General features: G+C 35.5%; 1 pseudogene; it reads right to left on the minus strand.

Annotated features, from left to right (window-relative positions):
* Positions 1-185: 185 nt before the first annotated feature.
* Positions 186-22,119, minus strand: LOC122034820 (annotated as a pseudogene).
* Positions 22,120-23,498: the final 1,379 nt, after the last annotated feature.

Genomic DNA, 23,498 nt, shown 5'->3' on the forward strand with positions numbered 1-23,498 from the left:
CGACACATTTCTGAGAAAATCTAAGATACTTTCGGTGCCTACTAATCGTTGTAGATTGTCGAACCATTTTAGTATCAGGAAGGAGATGAAAGGTATGCTATCATGATTTCCAAAAGCCAAAAATCTAACCAGCCTCCAGTCTCTTTGAACCAAATACCTGCAGCTGACAAGGCCCATGACGGTCTTCAGAGAACCTTCTTAACTTCAAGAAACCCTGATCGCTCTTCGTTTGCTGCTGCAACATCTTCAAGGGATGCAACAACCACTGCAACACCATTGTTCTTCACTGCTTCAATGGCATCCGCGAATTCCTTGAAGTGTGTTAGACTGCATAGGCAGAAAGAAACCTAGAGTCGATCAATCACACATCCCAAAGTACAATTCAATTAGATGGAACAACAAATTTACCTGGTTGATAAAATTTCCTCGCCTTCTTTCATGTTCCTCATCTGTCACACCCAATAAGTAGCGTAATAGACTGAAAACATTTAAATCAACTTTCAATCTAGACAAGTACGTGATCATACAGAAATGGAAGTGGCATAAGGAAGCTGGTACGAATCCACATCGCCAATGGTACTGATAATGGCCTTAGTGAGTGTGTTATCATCTAGTTCGAGATCACGAAGGAAGTTGGCAGTTCCATCATATACATATAGAGTTTTTAGTAGATTTGGATCTCGATAGGACAAGTATGAGAACACACCTATTATGGAAATCTCAACATTAGTCGAAAAACACAAATCAGTTGAAAACTTGGCACTACCTGAATGAGTATCAAAATCACAAAAGCCTCCATATGTACCACCACTGACACGAACACGATCCCATAACCATGTGTTACCGATGTACTTGGAGACGACATAGGCACTTCCATGGAGACGATACCCTGTTTCATATATATTGCCAGCCTTCCCAACATAATTTACTTGCATAGCATATGATCCCGTCTGGAATCCGAGTCAGATGGAGGCCGGCTGTGCTATTGCTAGTGTTGACGAGCACCCTCCACGTTAGGGACCAAGAACTAGGGAAAAAGTCTCCGGAGCAGCCCTCCGACGCTTAAATCAGGTACTTTTTCCCCATAAGAACAGTAAAAATTACAGAAAGTAGAAGACAGATGCGAAAATGTCAGTGAGTGTACCTGCGTAAGGGAGAGGGCACCCCTTTTTATATGACAATGTGTACTTCTGGTCTTTGGCAAATGTCAGAGAATGTCGGGTGTCAGATCTTGTCTGGGGATAAGTGACGCGTGACATCCTTTCATAGGTTGCAGGAAGGTTCTTTTATCAGCGAGTCACAGACCACACTATAAAAAAAATACCCATATAGGAGCGGTTTATTAGGAGCGATTTTAACACCGCTCTTGAAAATCAAACAATAGAAACAGTTTGAGCTAAGTCGTTTCTAATGCCTTACCTTTTTAGAATAGTTTTGCAACTGCTCTTGTTGAATAGTTTTAACACTGATTTGAATAAACCGTTGTTGAAATCACTCTTAATGATTCAACTATTAAAAATAATCTTGAAACTACTGATATTGGTACATTTAGCAGCGATTCTATATTAAACGTTGCTACTAACTGTTTCTATTGCTCTAATTTCTAATAACAGTTATCAAATAGTACACTTTTAGCAGTCATTCTGTAAACCACTCTTATCGAAGTTAAAATTGATCAATATTTTTTTTAAAAAAATAACAATTAAAGTGTACAATTTACTTTATGTAATTTTATTTTGTACATCTCAAATTTAAAATTATTTATTTAATATAAATATTTATTAGTCAAACAAATTATTCTTTAAATAACTTATAAAATCTTAATTTTATTTATATTGATTTTCATTCTTTTCTTATTTTTATTTTTGTTAAAAAAAAATTCTTAATTTTATATATACCAATTTTCTTTCTTTTCTTATATGTATTTTCCTTAAATTTTTTTCCTTAATATTTTTTCCCTAAACACATGACTTTCATTCCTGGCATCGCACGCAACCTCCACACCTTCATCTTCCTCTATCTATCTCCGAAATTCTAAATCTCATGTCAAAAAACTTTTATCTTTTTCTATTCAACTCCAAACCTAGATCTTACGCCAAAAACTTTTCTTCTTCCTCTATTCAACTCCAAAATCCTAAATCTCACTCTGAAAACCTTTCTCTTTCTTTATTCGATTTTATCCATCCTCCAATTCGCACTACTAGAATATAACTTTGATATTTTTTTATAAATATTTTATAATGACATTTATTAAAAATTATTTATTTAAAAATTAAAAATAATATTAGATTATTTATGATCAGAATATTATTAAATATTATTATTATTTATATAGAACCATTATTTTTAAAACATATTAACCTTATTATTTTTTCTTTTAAATTTTTTCTTTTATTAGCCTCTAATAGCAAGTAAAGCTAACCTAATTTTTTTCCTTTCCACTTTTCAACATCAACTAAAACCAAAGTCTTTTCCATAGATCATCTTAGTCTCATATTCCCATAGGTAATCAAAATCGTTTACTAAACCTGACATTGTTGGACTTATTAAGAATAAACATATAGTAAAAGAAAATTATTAATTAATTATTTAATAATTAACTAGCATATAAAATTATCTATCAGTAAGCGATTATAAATTAATAAATAAATGAATAAATATGTCTCTTAATCTTCTCCTAATTACTAAGAATAACAATATAACAAAAGAAATTATTGACTAGTTATTAAATAATTAACTAACATATAAAAACATTAATAGCTATAGTCTAGTTGGTTAGGATATTAGGTTATAATTTAGGAGACCTAGGTTCGAATCCCAGTAACAACTAATTTCTTTTTCAACTTTAAAAGAAAATAAAAATAAAAATAGAGTCAACGGGGGATTAGTGCTCCTATAATCATGACATTTAGGCATTTTTAAATCACTCATAAACCATACCTATAATAGGAGCGGTTTTTTAATCTTTACTTACGAAAACCGCTTCGATAGGATATAGGGACGGCGACAAGAGGAGCGGTTTTCAAATCATTGGTAAAAGTATAGGAGTGGTTGAAAGCCGCTCTTAAAAGTAAAAAAAAAAAATGTCCCTATATGGGTGTTTTTTTGTAGTGCCATTGGAATATATCCTGACACATAGCAGTTATTCCTTGACAGACGGTTACGATTCTCTGGCTTAATTGTCGTGTAGTGTTCTACTGGCTTGAAGGGAGAAGCTCTTGATGACTAGCCATCTAAGGACTCAGCTGGGGTATAATTGAGTAACATGTGAGGAGATCCGTCCAGGAAATCCCGACCGATCTATCCAGACCAACATATCCTGACCTATAAGTCCTGGTCTGCAAATCCCGCCCTGCATAGCTTGACCGGTAAGTCCTGATCTATAAATCATGACCTGCATAGACTGACCAGTAAGTCCTGGTCTGTAAATCCTGACCTGCATAGCCTGGTTCATCAAATTCTCATATATATATATATATATATATATATATATATATATATATATATGTTCGCTGTGCGAAAACTCACCCGGTAAAGATAGTCCCTTCTCCTCCTTCCCTGTTCCTTGTGTTACCAGCCAGTCCCTTCTCCTCCTTCCCTGTTCCTTGTGTTACCAGCCCGTCTTCCCGACCTGAACATATCAACCTAGCAACCATTCTGCATTCCCTACTTGGGTATCTTGCCCTAGCATCCATGTTTCACTCTCGACTGGGTATCTCGATCGATCATCCTGTCTGAATCCCCGACCTTGCCTTCTGACCGCCACATCCCCTTGACTCTTGACCACCACGTCTCCTTGACTTCTGACTGTCCCACCCCCTTGACTTCTTACTGCCACGTCCACTTGACTTCTGACTGTCACTCTCCCTTGACTTCTGACTATCACGTCCCCTTGACCAGACCCTACCCTTATGCACCGTATCAGCATATTTTGAGAAAGGCTTCAAACTCGTAGAAAGTATTTGGATGAGGAGTAATTCACCTGGGTAGGAAACACAATGGCTTCATTTGAAGGAGAAATTAGAGATTGCCAAGAGTCGGTCTCATTTGGTCGAGTATTTGGCAATAAACCAATAAACTTATCAAGATATTTCAAGCAGTTTGTCAGATTCTTTCCATTGGCAGTGACATTAATCAAGCAACCCTCCCTACTGAGCAAGGATCTACGAATCTCATCAAGTGAATGAGCAATTCCTTCCCAATCTTCATCGATATTCATCTCAAGATTTTGTATAAACTCAAAATAACTGGACAAATCCAAATTGAATATTTTAAACACATTCGATTTAAATGATTGTTAAAATGATATGATTTGATGTTTTTTTGAACAAAATAGACCTGATTCCACCCATCTGTTCAGGAATCCATCCAGCAACATTTAGCTTAGCATCCATTCTTGCAGCTGCAATTCCATGACCTCTACCTCGTAATCGGCTCTGTAATCAGTGACATAAATAAAGCTTTAAAATCAAGCAGAATTCTTAAATTTGGATCATCAAGACATGAACCGACAAGCCAAGCAATTGAAGTAGCAGTCCTAATAAGTATAAAATTGCAAAAAAGGGTAGTTACCTCCTCTTGCTTTGCTTTGAGAAACAAATTGCTTAAAGCGTTGTTGATCAGTGAACTGAACCTCCTGAAGAACATAATATTGTTGGATATAATTATCTCTATTAGGTGAGCTTATTTATAAGTTGCACATATGAATATGATTCAAACCTTTTAAAGTGATCTAACTTATGTTTAATGGGTTTCGAGTAATTGGATGTGGGTTGAATGTGTAGAACCCTTTAACCTGATCCATTGTCATCTATGGGCTGATAACAGATTGGTTGCCTATATAAGGGGAGGTCCCCAAGGGTTTAGGTAAGAATCTTGACAGAGCTTTTGGTTTCCCATTGACCTAAGGCTTTTCAACACCATCACCCCTAAGCTCTTTGGAAGACATACCTTTTCTTTCTGCTGCCACCTCTTCCACAGGGATTATTTCTGGACAACGCTAAAAACAAGGATGACTCTTCAATCAGGTTTCTTCTCATATTTGTTTATGTATTTATTTTTCTTATGCCATGTTATCAATGAAACGAAAATCCATGCTCATATGTTTTTGCTTTTCCTATTCGAATTCTATTTCGGCTTTTAGAATTCATACGACTTAGATTTTACAAGAACTATCAACTGGTATCAGAGTGGGGTTTTATTTCTTCATATTTTCATGACAATATAGTATTTGTTTTTCATCGATCTATTATTTGTATGTTAGATTAAGTTTTCCTAGTATAATACAATTTTTTATCATCGAAAATCATATAAGAAAAAATTAGGATATAATTGTTTTTCGAGTTTTTGTGTTTCTGCAAAGAATACGAAGAACGGTGAAAATCATCACTATTTAACCTAATTTTAGGTAAAATTGTGATGGTTCAATCAATTGTTTTGATCGAGTAATTGATTACCGAGTCTAAAATTTTGAATAGAAACGATTGAAATTCAATCGATTAATAACTTTAAACTCGCAGCTACGTTCGATTAGAATTATTTTTAATCGATTGAGATTTTTTTTATTAAGTTTATATTTTTTAATCGGTTGAGATTAATGTTTTAATCGATTAAGAAATGGTAAGGTTTCATATCATTAATCCTGAAACAATAGTTTTCCTATTTTACGATTTTTTTTTTTAAAAAATAAAATAGTAATTTATTATTTATTGTTTCATTATTAATATTAAAAAATAATAATAATAACTGTTTCAACGTAAACCGTATAAAGAATTAATAAATAAATAAATAAAATAAAAGACACTGTTCCAATGAAACAGTATTCATTAAATAATATTAAATAATACTATTTAATTATAGAACTTAAAGAAATTTTAATGTCTTAAGGGAGAGTTCTATATATAATCATGTAGTCGCATACTGACTTTCGAATCGATTGGGATAATCGATTGGATCATACTAATTGATTATCATAAAGTCAATCGATTAATAAGCCTAATTTTATGGTGTTAAGACTGATTAAGTAATTCCAGTTTGAATTAAGTTCCTAGAGTTTTCTTGGGTCTATCTATACAATGTGCTACTAAGTTGAATTAACATGTCGGCCCAAAGGAAGACACCTTAGGTAGATTTAGTACATTTTGTGTTGGTAGACGTATCTATGCTAAAAATAATCGGCCTAAAGAAATGTCACTTTTATGTCAGATATATGCATAAAGTAGCTTACAACTATGAAACAAAATATTTAGATCATGCGCAAAATATGTCGACCCAAAGGAAGATATATTATGTGGCTGATTAAGGTTGTTGTGAGTTATGGACCAAAATATAACTCATATAAAGTATCATATTATGCGCACAATGAGTCGGCTCAAAGGAAGACACATTGTGTGACTAATTAAAGTTTGAGTTATATTAGAAAGTATCGCTAACAAATAATGTGTCGGCCCAAATGAAGTAAATTATGTTGTACTTGGTATCTCATAAAGAGCTCATTTATATACATTTAAAATTTTATTTGTATAATTTTATATTACTTATATGTTCTTGGCTTTACTTAAATCGTGAGCTTAAATAAATTTCTTTCTTTAATTTCAGTGCAATTTGTAACTGGCAGCATTAATAACATCTCAACACTAGTTTGAATTTTCCTGAATGGAAAGAATACATGACCGTAGTCTTAGGCTGCATGGACTTAGACTATGCATTAAGGAATGATCGTCTCGCACCTATGACCAGTGCTAGCACTATAGAGCAGAGGGCTGAATTTTAGTTGTGGGAGAAATCAAATCACATATGTCTGAGTATCATGAAGCTTTCCAGACCAGCACCAATAAAGGGCTCAATAACAGAGGGAGGAGATGCTAGGAGTTTCCTGGACCAATTAACAAACTGATTGACCTCAAATAAAAAAGTCGAGACTACCACAATTCTTACGAAATTGGTAACCATGCGATACATTGGTAAAGGAAACATAAGGAAGTACATTATGGAGATGTCCAATATAGTGACAAGTCTGAAGGCACTAAAACTCGATATGTCTAAGCGTATGTTAGTGTGTTTCGTCTTGATGTCTCTGCCGGTACGATTCACTCCTTTTAAGATATCGTATAATACTCAAAAGGAAAAGTGGATATTGAATGAGCTCATTGCTCAATGCGTGCAAGAGGAAGAGAGACTAAAGATTGAGACATATGAGAGTGCTCACTTAGTATTTGGTTCTCAAAGTGCGAGCAAGAAATGAAACATGATCAATAACAAAGGAAAAGGAAAACAAACTACAAATTCTGGAGGTAATGGTCATAAGGAGCACAAGAAGCAGGATAAGGAATTCACTTGTTTCTTTTGTAAGAAGAAAGGTCATATGAAAAAAGACTGTCTCAAGTACGCTAAATGGGGTGTAAAGAAAGGGTTGTCTTAGGAGTCGACTTTCGCTTGATGGTGAAAGATACATCTATACAAGAAATAGAAAGAAAGCTAAAGTCGAGTCGATTGGTGTTTTTAGGCTTTGTTTAGGAATCAATATTTTTCTAGATTTAGAAAATACATTTATTGTACTGTCTTTTTGGCAGAATTTAATTTCAATTTCTCGTTTGGATAAATCAGGTTATTCTTGTTCATTTAGAAATGGAATTTTCAGTATTTTCTTTAATTCAATGTTGGTTGGCAATGGTTCTTTGATTGATAAGCTTTATAAATTGAACACCTTTATTTCTAGGGTTGACAATGTAATAATGCATAGTATAGGTACGAAACGTAAATTGACCAACGAGAATTCTTCCATGTTGTGGCATAGACATTTAGGACATATATCCAAACAACGCCTAGAAAGGTTAATGTCATATGGAATTCTCGATTCCCTTGACATGTCAGACTTTGATATCTACAGAGAGTGTGTTAAGGGGAAGACCACTAACAAAAGGAATAAGGAGGCTAGCCGTTGTAGTGACATTTTGGAGCTAATATATACAGACAGTTATGGACCATTTCCTAAGGCATCTTGGAATGGACACACATATTTTATTAACTTTATAGACGACTATTCTAGATTTGTCCATTTGTACCTTATTCATGAGAAATCGTAATCTTTGGACATGTTTAAAATTTTCAAAGACGAAGTTGAACTTCAACTAGGTAAGAAAATTAAAGCCGCCCGATCCGACTGTAGAGGTGAATATTACGGTCGATGTAATGGATCAGGTGAACAACATCCAGGACCTCTGCAAACTACCTTGCTGAGTGTGAGATTGTGCCTCAATATACCATGTCTGGTACACCCAGTCAGAATAGTGTAGCTGAGGGTCGCAATCGAATCCTAAAAGATATGGTAAGAAGTATGATGATTTTCACTTCTCTACCAGAGTCTTTGTGGGGTGAAACACTCAAGACTGCAGTTTACTTACTCAATAGAGTACCTAGTAAGACATTAACTAAACCCCCATTTGAGATATAGACAGGTAGAAAGCCTAGCATTAGGCATTTACACGTTTGGGGTTGTCCAACTGAAGTTAGGCCTTACAGGCCTAATGAAAGGAAACTGAACTCAAGAACAGTTAGTTGCATTTTTATAGATTATTCTGAGAAGTTAAGAGGGTATAAATTTTATGATCTTCTAATAGATCCTCCTTTGAAATGGAAAATGTCAAGTTCATTGAGGATAGTGGAAGTGATAAGGTAAGGGAAATATCTTTTGAGGAATGCATTGACAATCCTCCTGCAGTACTACTAGAGCGATCAGTAGCAGCGTGGTTACCATACCACACATTATGGACATTACACATCGTAATGAACCAAGATATTTTCATGACATCTCCAATGTAATTGGAGGAGTCTGCAACTGAAATTGAAGTATTACCTCATATTGATGAGCAAGTACCTTAAACACAAGTGCCTTTAAGACGATCCACAAGGAAACGGAGAACCACGAATTCTTGTGATTATATTTATCTCCAAGAGCATGACTTTGACATAGGGTTGGAAGGTGATCCTACATCTTTCCAAGAAGTCAAACAATGCTCTAACCCTGAAAGGTGAATTAACGCCATGCAAGAAGAGTTGAAGTCTATGGCAGATAATGACGTTTAGGAACTTATCGAATTGCTTGAAGAAAAGAAGCTCGTTGGTTGTAAATGGATATTTAAAATCAAGCGAAATTCAAGGGGCAATGCCAAAAAGTATAAGGCTCGTATTGTTGCTAAGGGATTCGCTCAGAAAGAAGACATTGATTACAAGGAGACTTTCTCACGTGTGTCGATGAAACACTCCCTTAGGATAGTCATGACACTTGTAGCTCATTATAATTTAGAGTTACATCAAATGGATGTAAAGACTACATTCCTCAATGGAGACAAGAGGAGTCTATATATATGGTGCAACCAGAGAACTTTGAGTCTAAGGACTTAAAGCACCTAGTATATAGGTTAAAGAAGTTCATTTATGGTTTAAAGCAGGCATCCCGTCAGTGGTACCGAAAATTTGATCAAGTGATTACCTCATTTGGATTTAAAGAGAATCACGTTGATCAGTGCATATATGTCAAGTTCAATGGGAGCAAGTTTGTTATACTTGTTTTGTATGTGGATGATATATTGCTTGCAAGCAATATAAGGGTATGCTGCATCAAACCAAGTCATTTCTATCTGATAATTTTGAAATGAAAGATCTTGGTGAAACATCCTTTGTTTTAGGCATACAGATCTATCGTGATCGTTCAAGAGGAATTCTCGGACTTACAACATGCCTATATTGAAAAGGTGCTTATAAGGTATAGTATGTAGAACTGTACACCTGGTGGCACACCTGTGTCAAGAGATAACAAGTTCAGCTTGCAGCAGTGTCCATGACTTGAATTTGAAATAAAGGAGATGGAACAATTCCCATATGCGTGGGAAGTCTCAACCAGGTATAGTATTTACAGTGGGGATATTAGACAGATATGTAAGTAACCCAAGACCATCGCATTGGAAAGCGGTAAAGAGAGTGATGCAGTATTTGCAAAGAACTAAAGGACATATGCTCACGTATCGGAGATCAGATCATCTGGAGGTGATTGGATATTCAGACTCCGATTTTATTGGATGCTTGGATAGCAGGAGATCTACTTTGGGCTATATTTTCATGCTTGCTGGAGGGGCTACATCTTGGAAGAGCGTCATGTAGATTCTAGTAGCCACTTCTACTATAGAGGAAGAGTTGGTAGCATGTTACAAAGCATCCAATCATGGGATTTGGCTACGGAACTTCATCACAGCATTACAAATAGTTGATGGCATTGACATGCCATTGAGGATCTACTGTGATAATAAAGTCGCAGAACTTTATGCCAAGAACAACCGTAGTTCATCGAAGTCCAAGCATATCGACATCAAGTTTTTAGCGGTTAAAGAAAGAGTTCAGAGTAGTCAAATTATGGTAGAGCACATCAGCACATATTCTATGTTGGTCGATCCACTCACCAAAGGCTTGGTGCCTAAGGTGTTTCATGTGCATGTTGTGGATATGAGAGTCCTTATGGAAGAAGAACTCATCTAGTGGGAGTCTGTATTTATCTTATTGCTCTATATTTGATAATAAAGACAAACATTTTGTTTTGATTATTGTAAGTACTTAAAGTTCAAAATATTAATGGGAATTTCTATGTTTGTTTGACACACTGACTGTGATATCATTATTTACTACTATTGTTTAGCATTTGGTGTTTGTAAATATGATATAGATTCCTTTTAGAATCATAAAATTGATCATGATTTGCTATTGCAGTTTAGCATAAAATATTTCGCAAATATGATTTGACCTCTTTTGAGGTCATTTTAGGACTAGTTGAAAATTGATATGTACCGATCTCATTTCATGTAATTTTCACTTTATACATCTACATTTTGATCTATGTTATTAATGACATTGGTATTGTGATTACTGTTGGGGCTTGTTACGATCATATAGAGTAGTTATGACCTCTTTAGTCCTATATCAATGAAGTTAATGAACCAGATTGTTTTCAAGGGTATCTTGTACCATCAAGTTTGATATCAACTAAAATTTTACTTGTATTTCACATACAACTCACATATAGCTCAAGTGAGAGATTGTTAGATATAATTGTCTCTATTAGATGGGTTTATTTGTAAGTTGCGCATGTGAATACGATCCGAACACTTTAAAGTGATCTAACTTATGTTTAGTGAGTTTTAGGCAATTGGATGTGGGTTGAATGTGTAGAACCCTTTAGTCTCCAATCCGTTGTCATCTATGAGCTGATAATAGATTGCTTGCCTATATAAGGGAGGTCCCCAAGGGTTTAGATAAGAATCTTGACAGAGCTTTTGGTTTTCCATTGACCTAAAGTTTTTCGGCGCCATCATCCCTAAGTCCCTTGGAATACCTTCCTTTTCTTTCCGCTGCATCCTTTTTTACAAGGATTATTTCTAGACGACGCTAAAGACAAGGATGACTTTTTAATCAAGTTCATTGTCATATTTGTTTATGTATTTATTTTTCTTATGTCATGTTCTCGATGAAACGAAGATCCATATTCATATGTTTTTATTTTTTCTATTCAAATTCTTATTTCAGTTGTTTAGAATTTATACGGCTTAGATTTTACAAGAACTATCAAATATATCTGCACGTCGATAATACTCACGCTTCAATTTTATATTCTGGAAGACAAAATAATTTTTATAGTAAATGGCAATACCAGATTAAATAGATCTTCAACCCTATTTGCCATTGCTTTTCCACGGACAATAAGACGGGTGCATGGATCTGCACTTCCCCGTACAGAAGATGTAAAAGGATAAACCGAAACTCCTCCAGTCTTTCTGCCAAGTTAATTGATTTAGTTGCACAAAATCCATATCTTTGGTGCCCATTTCTAGCAAAGACTGACTGAAAAAGGAGATTTCAATTAACTAACAAGTAAAGACAGAGATCGTCATACAGATTTTTGATTAAATAGTTTCACTCACCAGAATAACGGGACAAGTTGAAGTTCTTTTTTCAGGAAATTCATATCAAACACAATTTCTCAATAAAGAACATCATTGGTGAAAAGGTCATGCTGCAAAATCTTCACCCCATTGATTTCTCCTATCTACAATGAATTAGAAATATGCTGTCATTTAAAATTCTTCCGCATGATTGGAAATGAAATGAAATGAAAGGTTTAAAGAATTACTTCAGTTGAAACGTGGATAGGTTTCTTGGGAATATCATGCAAGGACAAACTGGGAACACATCTTAAAGCTTTTGGTGGATCTGGAGTCTCTTGTTTCGATCAAAGGTCTTGTGTATCACGCGCAAGCTCAGCAAGATCTTCTTCTGTCATGCTGGCTTTAACTTTCTTAAGGATTGCTTTCTCATCTTCTTCATCACGAGAAGCTTTATCTAGATCAGGCTGAAAATGAAAATTCCTTAAACTTGACATCGTAAAGAAGAACCAAGTACAAGATTATACGATACCTGCATCTCAACCGTGACACAATGAGGATTGTTTAAGATGAATTTCTCTAAGAGTGGGTAAAAGACTGCTTTTGATCCTTGTTCTGCTATACGTGCTTTTAAAGATTGCAGTGGCTTCTCATATCTTAAAGGTTCGAAGGGATTCAAATCATATATCCACTTATCCTAAAGGATGAAAATTTCTGAAGGTAAGCATGGTAATTTAGTTTCTTTCAATAAAAGTAGTATAGGAACAGATATTCATACAATGGAGCGAAGCATCAAAGAAAATCCTCTTGGGAGTGAACCTGTGTTGTTCTCTCTCAGTGAGAAGTCAATTGTGTTCATGGATGCTTCTACAGCTTCAGGTGTGAAACCTTCCTCTATCAGATTCTTAAATGTTTGTGTAATCAATTGCTCAACCTTATCGATATCATCCTCAGAGACACCTTTCAGTCCAATGCTGAACTTGGGTTGAAGAAGTTCATCTTCAATTCCACCGCCAACAATTGCATCTTCCAAGCCACTTTCTAACAAAATCCTTCTTAGTGGAGAAGCTGATGTTCCCAATAAGAGGTGATCCAAAAAACTAAGGCTATGTTTACTTGGGAGAGTGGAAAGTAAAATTAAGGAAAAGTTTCCACGGTGGAAAAGTTTCCGTCGTTTACTTCATTAAAATTTTCCGAAGGAAAAGTAATATAATCCATCCGTGGATAATTTTGGAGCCAAAATCAATCACCTCAAAATCGGACGGAAAGCAACGGATGGAAAAAAAAATGACGCATGTACCCCTTTTGCATTCACAAAATTACACCATATACCAAAAAAAAATAACGCATGCACCCTTTTTAAATCACAAAATTACACTATGTACCAAAAAAATGACGCATGCACCCTTTTTAATTTACAAAATTACATCATAAGTATTCACCTTCCTCTATCAAGATAAACAAGTGTGCAAAGGAAAAGATTTCTTCACCCTTTCTTTTCTCTTCCTCCAAAGACAACTTTCTATCGTTGATTCCTTTCCTTTCCTCATCCACCCTCTAGAGTAAACATAGCCTAAGTGTAAGCTCCGTCTCCAAATCTAATGGATTTTCAAAGAGGAGCCAGTTAAGGCAGACCATGTGTTTCTTTTTCAGATCACCACTATCACCAGATGGATATTTCTCAACAATCCTCACTGGCTCCTTGAACAGCTTTTGTGATAAAATTTTTGATTCATTAGGAGAAGAACTTGAGTCGAATTGATCCAGATACTCTGCATTTAGATAAAAACTTAGATTAACTTTTGATGTGTTAATTTACAAGTCTTAGAATCATTTCACCTTTCACTGGAAACATCCAACTACAAAGAAGTCAGAAAAACCTGAACTTAACAGGATATAAAGTAACTAGAAGTCCTCATGAATGCAAATTGTTTCTAAGAACTTCAGGCACGTGATAAAAATCCAAGTCTACAGAACCATTTAAAAGAGCAACAATAAAATCAATTTGGAAACTAATTCATACCACTTAAGATCCGTAGTCGCTCGCTTGGATCATCATTTCCATAAACCATATCCTAGCATTGCTCGGGTGGTAATATTTACGGTGGAAATCCTGCAATAGAAATGGTAGAATAGAATATTTCGCTAATAATCATTTAAAAGAGATTAACAATGAGTGCTGGATTTCTCCAAATGACAGTTTTCACTGGAGATAAATGATTGTGCAATTATACAGTACAAGAGTAATTTCTACTAGGAACAGAATCTAAAATACAGATTAGTAGCAAATGCTGGACATGAAGTTAGGTCCAGCGATTGCTTGTTCTACATATTTATCCTTTGTCTTAAGCACCTGTAACAAAACTACAACTACAACGAGGATTACAAGAATTATCTTTGCAAGTAGAAACAAGTCTACCTCAAAATAGACGTGATGCAGGATCAACCCAAGAAGACCTTCCGAAGATCTCCCTAACTTCAAAAAGTCATAACTTTTAACTCGAGTATTAGAACAAGACATTATTTGGCTTAAATTGAAGTTGGTCCAAAGACCTGTATTTGTTACTAGGTGGAACCCGTAGCCGCCAAATTTGGGATCGAAAAAACCACGTTACTACCTTTTCGAAGGCTCCGAACATCTATTTTACTATTTTTGATCATTTTTATTTTTTAGTATTTAGGGTATTTTTGATAGTTTTGCCTATTATGAGTTAGGGTTTATCTATATAAGTATCTATTTCGCTATTTAAGAGATTATCCTCAGTTATTAAATAGAATTTCCTTTTTTGGAAAAATCTAGCGGACAATGGTTTCTCTTATTGTTTTCTTCTCAAATCCTCTTTCTTGTTAGCCCGCAGGATAGTCACTATCCTGCTTGATGTTAGTTGATATTAGAACAGACAGGTTCCGATTGAGTAAGCCGAGCACCAGCTCTAAAGGAAGGTCATCGTGGTCGTGGTGGCGGTCACATAAACAGACAAGTTTCGATTGAGAAAGCCGAACACCGTGATCATAACGTTCAGGACATGATGATGATTGAGGATTTACAGAGACAAGTTACAGATTTAACCAAGTGTCTAGCGACATGAAATCTTAAGGATTATGAGATCTCATAATATGAATCTGAGTCTACCTTTGAGAACCTGTATCACCATTGGGCTACATATCAGGAACGCCATGGTCAAGAGGAGCCTTATAGAGACCTCAATTTTCGGATTGATCTACTTGAATTTTCAGAACGTTATAAGCAGAGGATTTCGTTGATTGGATCAACGACGTGGAGCGGATTTTGATAATAAGGAAGTTCCGGATTGGATAAAGGTGAAGCTGATTACCATTAGACTCAAGGGAACATCGGCGTGGTGGGAGCAGTTGCGGTGCTCATGAGACAGATAACTGATTGGGAGAAGATGAAGAAAAAAAATGAGGGAACACTCCCTTCATTTCGATTACACTCAAGTTCTGTTTCAGTGACTTCACATGTTAAGACAAGGCACGAGATAGGTCGATGATTATACAGAGGAGTTCTACTATTTGGTTGTCTAGAACGACCTATCCGAGATGGAGGAGCAGATAGTGACATGATACTTAGGGGATTGCACCAGCCCTTGCAAGACATCCTCAGCCTTCATTCGTTGTGAATGGTTTCTGACACCTACCAACATGGGTCAGAGGTGACCAAAATGGCTACGACCAAAACAACTGACTAGATCGCCCTCAGGATTCTCGTCCTTCACACTAGCAGCCAACACAGGTTAATTCTAAGGCCCCTATCAGGTGTTTTCGTTGTGGTGAACAGGGACATAGGGTAAACTAATGCAGGAAACCAAATCCTAAGGAAGATGTGGACAAAGAGATAGCGACAACTAGTGAATCGGTGTATGAAGCTAACGATGTTCTTTACGATGATGGCCATGAGACTTTGGTCATTCACAAGAGTCCCAAGGGCGATTTAGGGGATGAATGGTTTTGAACCAATATTTTTTCACACTACCTGCATCGTCACGGATAAAGTCTACAAGCTGATTATCGACAATGGTAGTTCTAAGAAGTAGTATCTGAGGAGGCTGTCCATAAATTATAGTTATAGATAGATCATCATCCTAAGTCATATAAGTTGTCGTGGCTGAATAAAGATAATGAGATAATAGTAGAAAGGAGATGTCTCGTGTCTTTTTTAATTGACAACAAATATTATGATTATGCTTGGTGTGATATGGTGGTCATGGATGCATATCAAGTACCATTAGGGCAGCTTTGGCAGTATGATTGCAGTGTTATCTATGATGGACGGAAGAATACATATACCCTTCACACCATGGGAAAGAAGATTATGTTAGTGCCATGGTGGAAAGGAACCACTCTAATACCGACAACCAAGGTTACTAATCTGTTTTCTATATCTAGGTTTTTAGATGAGGATGATGAAAATAGTAATAATTTAGAGGAGGATGAAGTTCACCCTACCTCTTATCCTTATATATTATGATAGACATGAGATGGATGATAACAAATTTGATGACAATATTGTCAAAAATTGGCATATCTCTCAAGATGAAATTGAGCATGATTAAAGCCAGAAGATATAGTGTCTGACGAAGACATGCAATATGAAACATAGGGTGAAAATTTTGAGGATAAACCTAAGGAAAAATTAGTTCGCCTGCATTGGTTTTGGATATTCCTTTGCAACTTCCACCTAGCCGACTCGATAGGATGAATGTTATTAAAGCGTCTCACATCATGAGCATTGAACCAAAGCCTTTTGATCCTAATACATATGTTGAAGATGTTTTTGTAATTGATGATCTGGTGTGAAGCAACGGATTCGCTTAGAGGACAATATTATGCGTTGGAGAATGGTGAAGAACTGTGATGACACAGTCTCTTATGAAAGTAATGCACTTCTTCCAGCAATGAACTTTTGTACATATGGATCTCACTTATTGCAACAGAATCAGTTAGCAACATCACCTAATAGCAGTCCCTTCATTCTTGCTAAGTTGATGATAGATGATCTTCCTCCTAAGTTATCATATGACACTATTATAAACTCAAGAATGAGTTTTTTTTCAACACGGGTGACTGATGCTGGATCGACCCAAGAAAACCTCCTAAACTTCAAAGGGTCATAACTTTTGACTCGGGTATTAGAACAAGATGTTGTTTGGCTTGAATCAAAGCTGGCTCAGAGAACTAAATTTGTTATCGGGTGAACTAGTAACCGATAAATTTCATATAAAAAAATAATATTTAGTACCTTTTCGGAGGCTCTGAACATCTACTTTACCATTTTTGGTCATTTATATTTTTTTTTGTATTTAAGATATTTTTGGCAGTTTTGTCTATTATGAGTCAGGGTTTGTCTATATAAATATATGTTTAGCTATTTGAGGGATTATAATCGGTTATTAAATAAAATTTTCTTTTTCAGAGAAATTTGGAGGACGACGGTTTCTCTTATTATTTTCTTCTCAAATCCTCTTCTCATTAGCCTGCAGTATAATCACTATCCTGTTCAATGTCAAGATGAATAATAGGACTGAAAGTTTCTTAGAAGAGGACAAAAGATTATTCTCTCTTGTCAAAATTAGATCAAATTATAATTCAAGTGATTCCAGTATTTCTCAACAACTTTAGTCCTTCAATGACCCATATCATTGACCTTTTTTTTAAAGAATTAACTGAACCATTTTCCATTAATTAATGTTTATAGTGCGCACTTAGATGAATCGAACAGATTTATCCCCAAAATCGATTACTGGAATAAAGGTAAAAATTGTGAGTCTAGTTTCTATAGCAAAATGGTTGTACCAGGTGGTACATTGAGAAATAGCAATTCTTGTAACTAGTTAAAAGAAATTATATATATATATATATATATCAAACACAAGCAACCATATGTAGTATAATCAGCTTGAGAGGTCATAATTATAATGGTCAGATAAAAACACACTTGAACATGTTAGCAGAAACAAAAGTAGTCAGCCACTTTCAATATGGCTGAATATTTTGAAGTGCACTAAGATACAAACCTTGAATTCTTCAAATGTAGTTTTGGAATGACCCTTGGATCGCCTCCACTATCAACACCATAAATATTTTCAGGGAAAAGGGCCTAAATAATTTACAAAAAAAAAAAAATCTATTAGACACCCTCAATTTCACCGATTAATGACTTTCAAGTGAAATCAAACAAAAGACATTTTTACAGCTTATAAGTTGTTTTAGGAGCTTATAAGTTGTTAGGTCTTATTTTAAAAATAAGTTGTTAAAGTGTTTGGGTGAACTTATTACAATCAACTTAAAGATATTGATGTGTTTGGTATTATAAGATCTTTTTATTAATAAAATTACCAAAAAGGATATAATACTATTAATAGAAGGTTTTAAGAAAAGGTAGATCCGCTACCTTAGCGGCCCCCCTAGTGCCGGCCCCACGGATATGGAGGGAGGTTCATGCAGGTACACAGGCCATAGGCGCATAGCGGGGTAATAATAATAGAAGGTTTTAAGATTTTTATTAATAGAGGGTTTTGGACGAATTTCTGCACCGGGAGAGAGAAAATTAGAAAGAGCCGTTGACGAAGAAGATGACACAACGTTGGAAGAAAAGTCGGCAGAGATAAAAAGATATTAGGCTTATAAAAATTTATGAAGGATAAGATGGGGATTTATGAAATTATATAAGGATATTTTAGAGAAATAAATTATTAAAATAAGATCTTTTTTTTTAAAAGTAGGGTCTTCCATACTTTTTTAAAAACAGCTTATAAGCTCCAAAACAGCTTATTTTGACAACTTATAAACTGTTTGAAAAAAAATTTACCAAACAAATTTGAAGAACTTATAAGCTCTAAAACAGCTTATAAGCTGTTTTAGAGAGCTTATAAGCTCAGCCAAACACCCTCTAAGAAAAGAAACAAAAGGCAAATTTGAAGCTATGGTGGAAAAGACCACTGTAGTCACATTGGCATTGGCTCAGTATAAGATTTGTTGATACAGTAAGCAAACAACAATTTCAAATATTGATAAGGCAATAAGCAAACAACAGTTTGTGCATTCACTCTTATCTTTGCTAGTTTATGCTTACCCAATACTTCATTAATAATTACCTCATAAAGATTAGCGCCTATAAACTAATAAACACAAACTAAATCAATTTTTTTGTTTGGTAGTTTTTCTCCACTAGTTCACTTGGTATCAGTGACATAATACAAAATCAGAATAGACTTACTACCCAATCTTTGTTTCTACTGCTTCTTGTTGTAACCATTTTCCATCCAATAGAATGAGGTCCATGAACACTGTTAGTGCTGGTCAAACAAGTTGGATGAAAAGGCAGAAAATACCTTGCACCATAGCCAGTATTCAATGAAGATGGATCTCGACTATACAGTCTAGCACAGGTTATCTAGCTACAAATAAGATGGATACTAAATGCAATATGGCCTTGAGGCTCAATCAAGGAAAAAACTATATTGCCACATTATAAAGCTACTTAATCGGTATACACGGGTGGTTGTTGTATAGTGTACGGTTTATAGAACAATAAAAACTCAAGAAACAAAACAAGATTTATTCATATACTATTTGTGTAATAATGCAAAATTCATAGATCTAGTTGAGAGAAATTTTTTGTGTGGAAGCCAATGTGGCACCAACAATTTTGAAGTGGTGTTTCGAGTATTGTTTATAGTTTCACACTGGAGTATTGTTCCCTAGTAGGTAGGGGTGGGATCGGGTCGGGACCCGACCCGTAACCCCCTTTTCTAATACCCGTGGCGATAAGAATTGAGATTTTTTTTTTCTCCCGATCCTATACCCGAAAAGTGTCGGGACCCGAATGTTCGGGATCCCGAATATTCAGGATCGGGTAGGGACCCGTAAGAATATCCCGAAAAATATTATGGAGACTCAAACAATTTTTGTAGTACAATACAAATAAATTAAAACGATTTCGTGGTACATAACCATTAAAAACTAAAATATCTTCCTAGGACATCATAAATATATTAAAACTAATAAAAAAAACTAAAACTACTATTTAGTTTATACTTTATACCTAATACAAGAAAATCCAAAAATAAAAGTTATATGTCAGTCATTGTATCAATAATGAATTGATAATATGGTGACCTTAGTCCTTAGAAATGCTTGGATTCAACCTACAAAAAAAAAAGATCACAAAAATTATTCTTTATATCATTTTATCAGTTTTCATATGCTAAAATAAACTAACTGACTATCTTTTTCACACATTGCCAATAAATTATTTAGAAACAAAATTATGATGAAGTATGACAAAAATGGAGAGACAAAAAAAAACATAATGATTAGATGCTTAAAATATAAAAAAATAATATTTTTAATATAAAAAATAATATTATAATATAATCGGGTCGGGACGGGATTCCCGTCGGGAGAAAAAAAAATTTCCTGATCTCTTTCCCGATAGTGATCGGGACGGGAAAAATCCCGAACCTTCGGGTCGGGAAAATGTCGGGTCGGAATATTTTCGGGCCGGAAATGGGATGGGATTTGGGAAGGGTCGGGATTTTCGGGATTTTTTTCAACCCTACTAGTAGGACATGTTGATGTGAATCAAACTATGCCGAGATGAGTTCTAATAGATTTTCGCATGCTAGGAATGTGCAAGAGTATCAAGTTGAGGAATATGGATGGTCTATATGACAATAGCTGCAAGAATGTAAAAAGATAATAGGAGAGATTTGAGAGAAATTGGGAGTGAAATGTCTTAGTATGAAAAGGTTGTTAAAGAACGAATAAACTTACCTGCTGAGTTACTCTGCCTAATATGTTATCAGGCTGGGAGTAAATTCCTTTCATCTCATTGAAAACAACACCTGAAATAACATTTTGAATGCCGAATCAATAGAAGTTCATCAGTAACAAAAAGAGTGATTACTTGAGAAAGATATAATAGAAATAAGATGGAGCCACAAATAACCTTTATAGGAGATATCTTCTTCAGAATGGTCTCATAATGCCAACCTTCTTGTTGAAATATTTGAACATCCTCAATGCATTTGGGAAAGAAAACAGCATCCAAGTACACGTCAACCAAATTGTAGAAGCCCTGATAAGTAGTTCGCCATAGAAATGTCATAGCCTTGTCAACTTAAAAATTAGTGTACAGGAGATCGGAAAACGATGCCAAAAACTCTGTTCACATCATCATTTGATAACGACATAATTTCAGCACCTGTCTTCTTGTGCCTGTACAGTACAGCTGTAGATATGCATTCATCTATTGTCTGCTCAGATATTATTTCAAATCCAAACTTCTCAGCAACATCATTTCTTCTATCTGTTTCTACAAGCAAGTATATTAATATACACATAAGATAGCAAATTCGGTTGAACTTACAAAAGATATTGCAAGCAAGTTCAAAGAATATAATGCCCCTAATTAGTGTACATATGAAATTGTGAGCTGAATAAGACATTGAACATGTGAAGGATAAAGCTTAACATTCTCATTCACATACTAAGAAATTGACAGAAAAGCTTATTGTAATTTCTATTCTATTAGTTGGAATATGAAATAGAGCATATTTTGCTGTTGTGTTGCCATGTGAAATATAGTATGTTTTGTTATTGTTATTAGTGATTTTTAGTATGTGTTCTTGCGCAATGTGATATATGACTAAGAATTTAGTAACCAAAAGAGGGTCTTGTTAGTTCTTCAAGAAAATATGAAAACGTAACAGCATCTAATTCAAAGAAAAATTAAATATGACATCTTGATGCAGTAATAACCAGAAGATCAAAAGGCATTGATGAACCAAATCCTCACGGATAGAAAAAATAAACTTTTGATAGAGAAAAATAATAAAAATGATCCCATACCGCAAAAATAAAGTAAAAAACAATTCTTTAGAATTGAAAGGAGGAGGAGGAGCTCCGTTCATCCATACCTCTCGAGACGGGGGAGGGAGAAGTGGAGACTGCGCGGATGGACGTGAGAGAAAAGCTTCGCCCAAGGCGAAGAGGAAGCGAAAAAAGTGGACAGCCTGCGGAGGGCATGGCGCGGGGCTGCTTCGGCCGCTGCCGGGGCCTGCGGAGATTGGAGGAGAAGAGGCGAGACGATGAGAGCGGAGAGAAGAGCAGGCGCTTGCAGGCAGTGGTGGAGCATGACAAGGAGCGGAGCAGCGCGCCCCTTTCCATGGCCCTCGCGCGTTGTTGGAGAGAAGGCAGGTAATTTAAAAGAAAAAACAATGTGGAGCGCCCTGATGATAACACGTTGAGGATTGCATACTGGACGTCTCGATTTTAAAATCATGCGTCCCCAACTCCAATACGTCCTGGGATAAGTCGGGTAACGTTTTTAGATGTCGATTTCGTCCTATGAAATTTTTTCATGGGATAAGTTGGGTAACAATTTTAAATATCGATTTGGTCCGATTAAATTTTTTCATCGATAAATTGAGAAGTACTTGTAACTGACAGCTCATGAGCTTAATATCCTAAATTTTTTTTATAAATTCATCATAACTAAAACTTGAATTGTGAATATTTGAGTAATAATTTGAATATTCTATTGCTACATCGTAATCCCGAGGTAATTACAAGAAATCAGGTAGTTTAAACTTGCAAGGAAGGGAGTTTGTGACGTTGATATTTTATTTAATTTGGGTGTGGCCTCCAACCAAATTGGAATTATCTCCGTAAACTTATTTTAGCTTCACATAATTTTATGGATGAATTTATCTATATCTCTCCCTGTTAAATTATCTCATTACGTCTCAATCCATTTTTAAATACCCTTATTCGATAATATTATAACAATTATGATCCAAATTATTATAATATGAATATTTTAATTTTGATCATCATTAATGATACAGTGATAAAAAAGAACCCCATATAAAATGAGTTAAAGCAGAAAAGAATGATTGACGTGAAGATCAAAGTAAAAGTAGTTAAAGCATAGGTCCCTTGATTGGGCGTAGTGGGCCGAACGGATTACACGGCTGCTCGGACATGGTTGTTCGGATAGCCGACCACGGGGAGCCTGTGACTGTGGCGTCCCGGCCGGACGCCATGGTCGGTCGGATGAAAGGTAGCCCTCCGACAACAGAAAGGCCGAATAAAGGAAGATAACTCTATTCAGTATGATCGAGCGGGGACATCCTTACCAAGCGAACTCCGGTCAGAGTCCGATCAACATGCGGTGGGACCCACCTGTGTATTTCATCATACTCTTTTGGAGGTTTGTGCCACTGACAACGAAGCATGTCCAGCAGCCAGATTGTCCTTTAGAAGCTTCCAGCTTGTCACATTAGGGATTTGTAAGGTTTCTTAAGAAAAAGTGTCAAAGACATTTTTTGACTTGTCTTTTCTTAGGACGCTTTGGAATATATGCATACGATTTGAAATGCGTGCATAAACACTACAGTGACTCTATAAAAGAGGGTTCCCATCTATAGGAGAATACATGTGCAATTTTGTTATTCTACACACTCTAGCTATAATTTTCTACCGTGCCCCATTAAGTGAAGGACTAACTTGAGCATCGGAGGGCCAACGCCAGGAACTCCTTCTCGG

The sequence above is a fragment of the Zingiber officinale genome, chromosome 11B, assembly GCF_018446385.1.
Source record: "Zingiber officinale cultivar Zhangliang chromosome 11B, Zo_v1.1, whole genome shotgun sequence".
Lineage (NCBI taxonomy): Eukaryota > Viridiplantae > Streptophyta > Magnoliopsida > Zingiberales > Zingiberaceae > Zingiber > Zingiber officinale.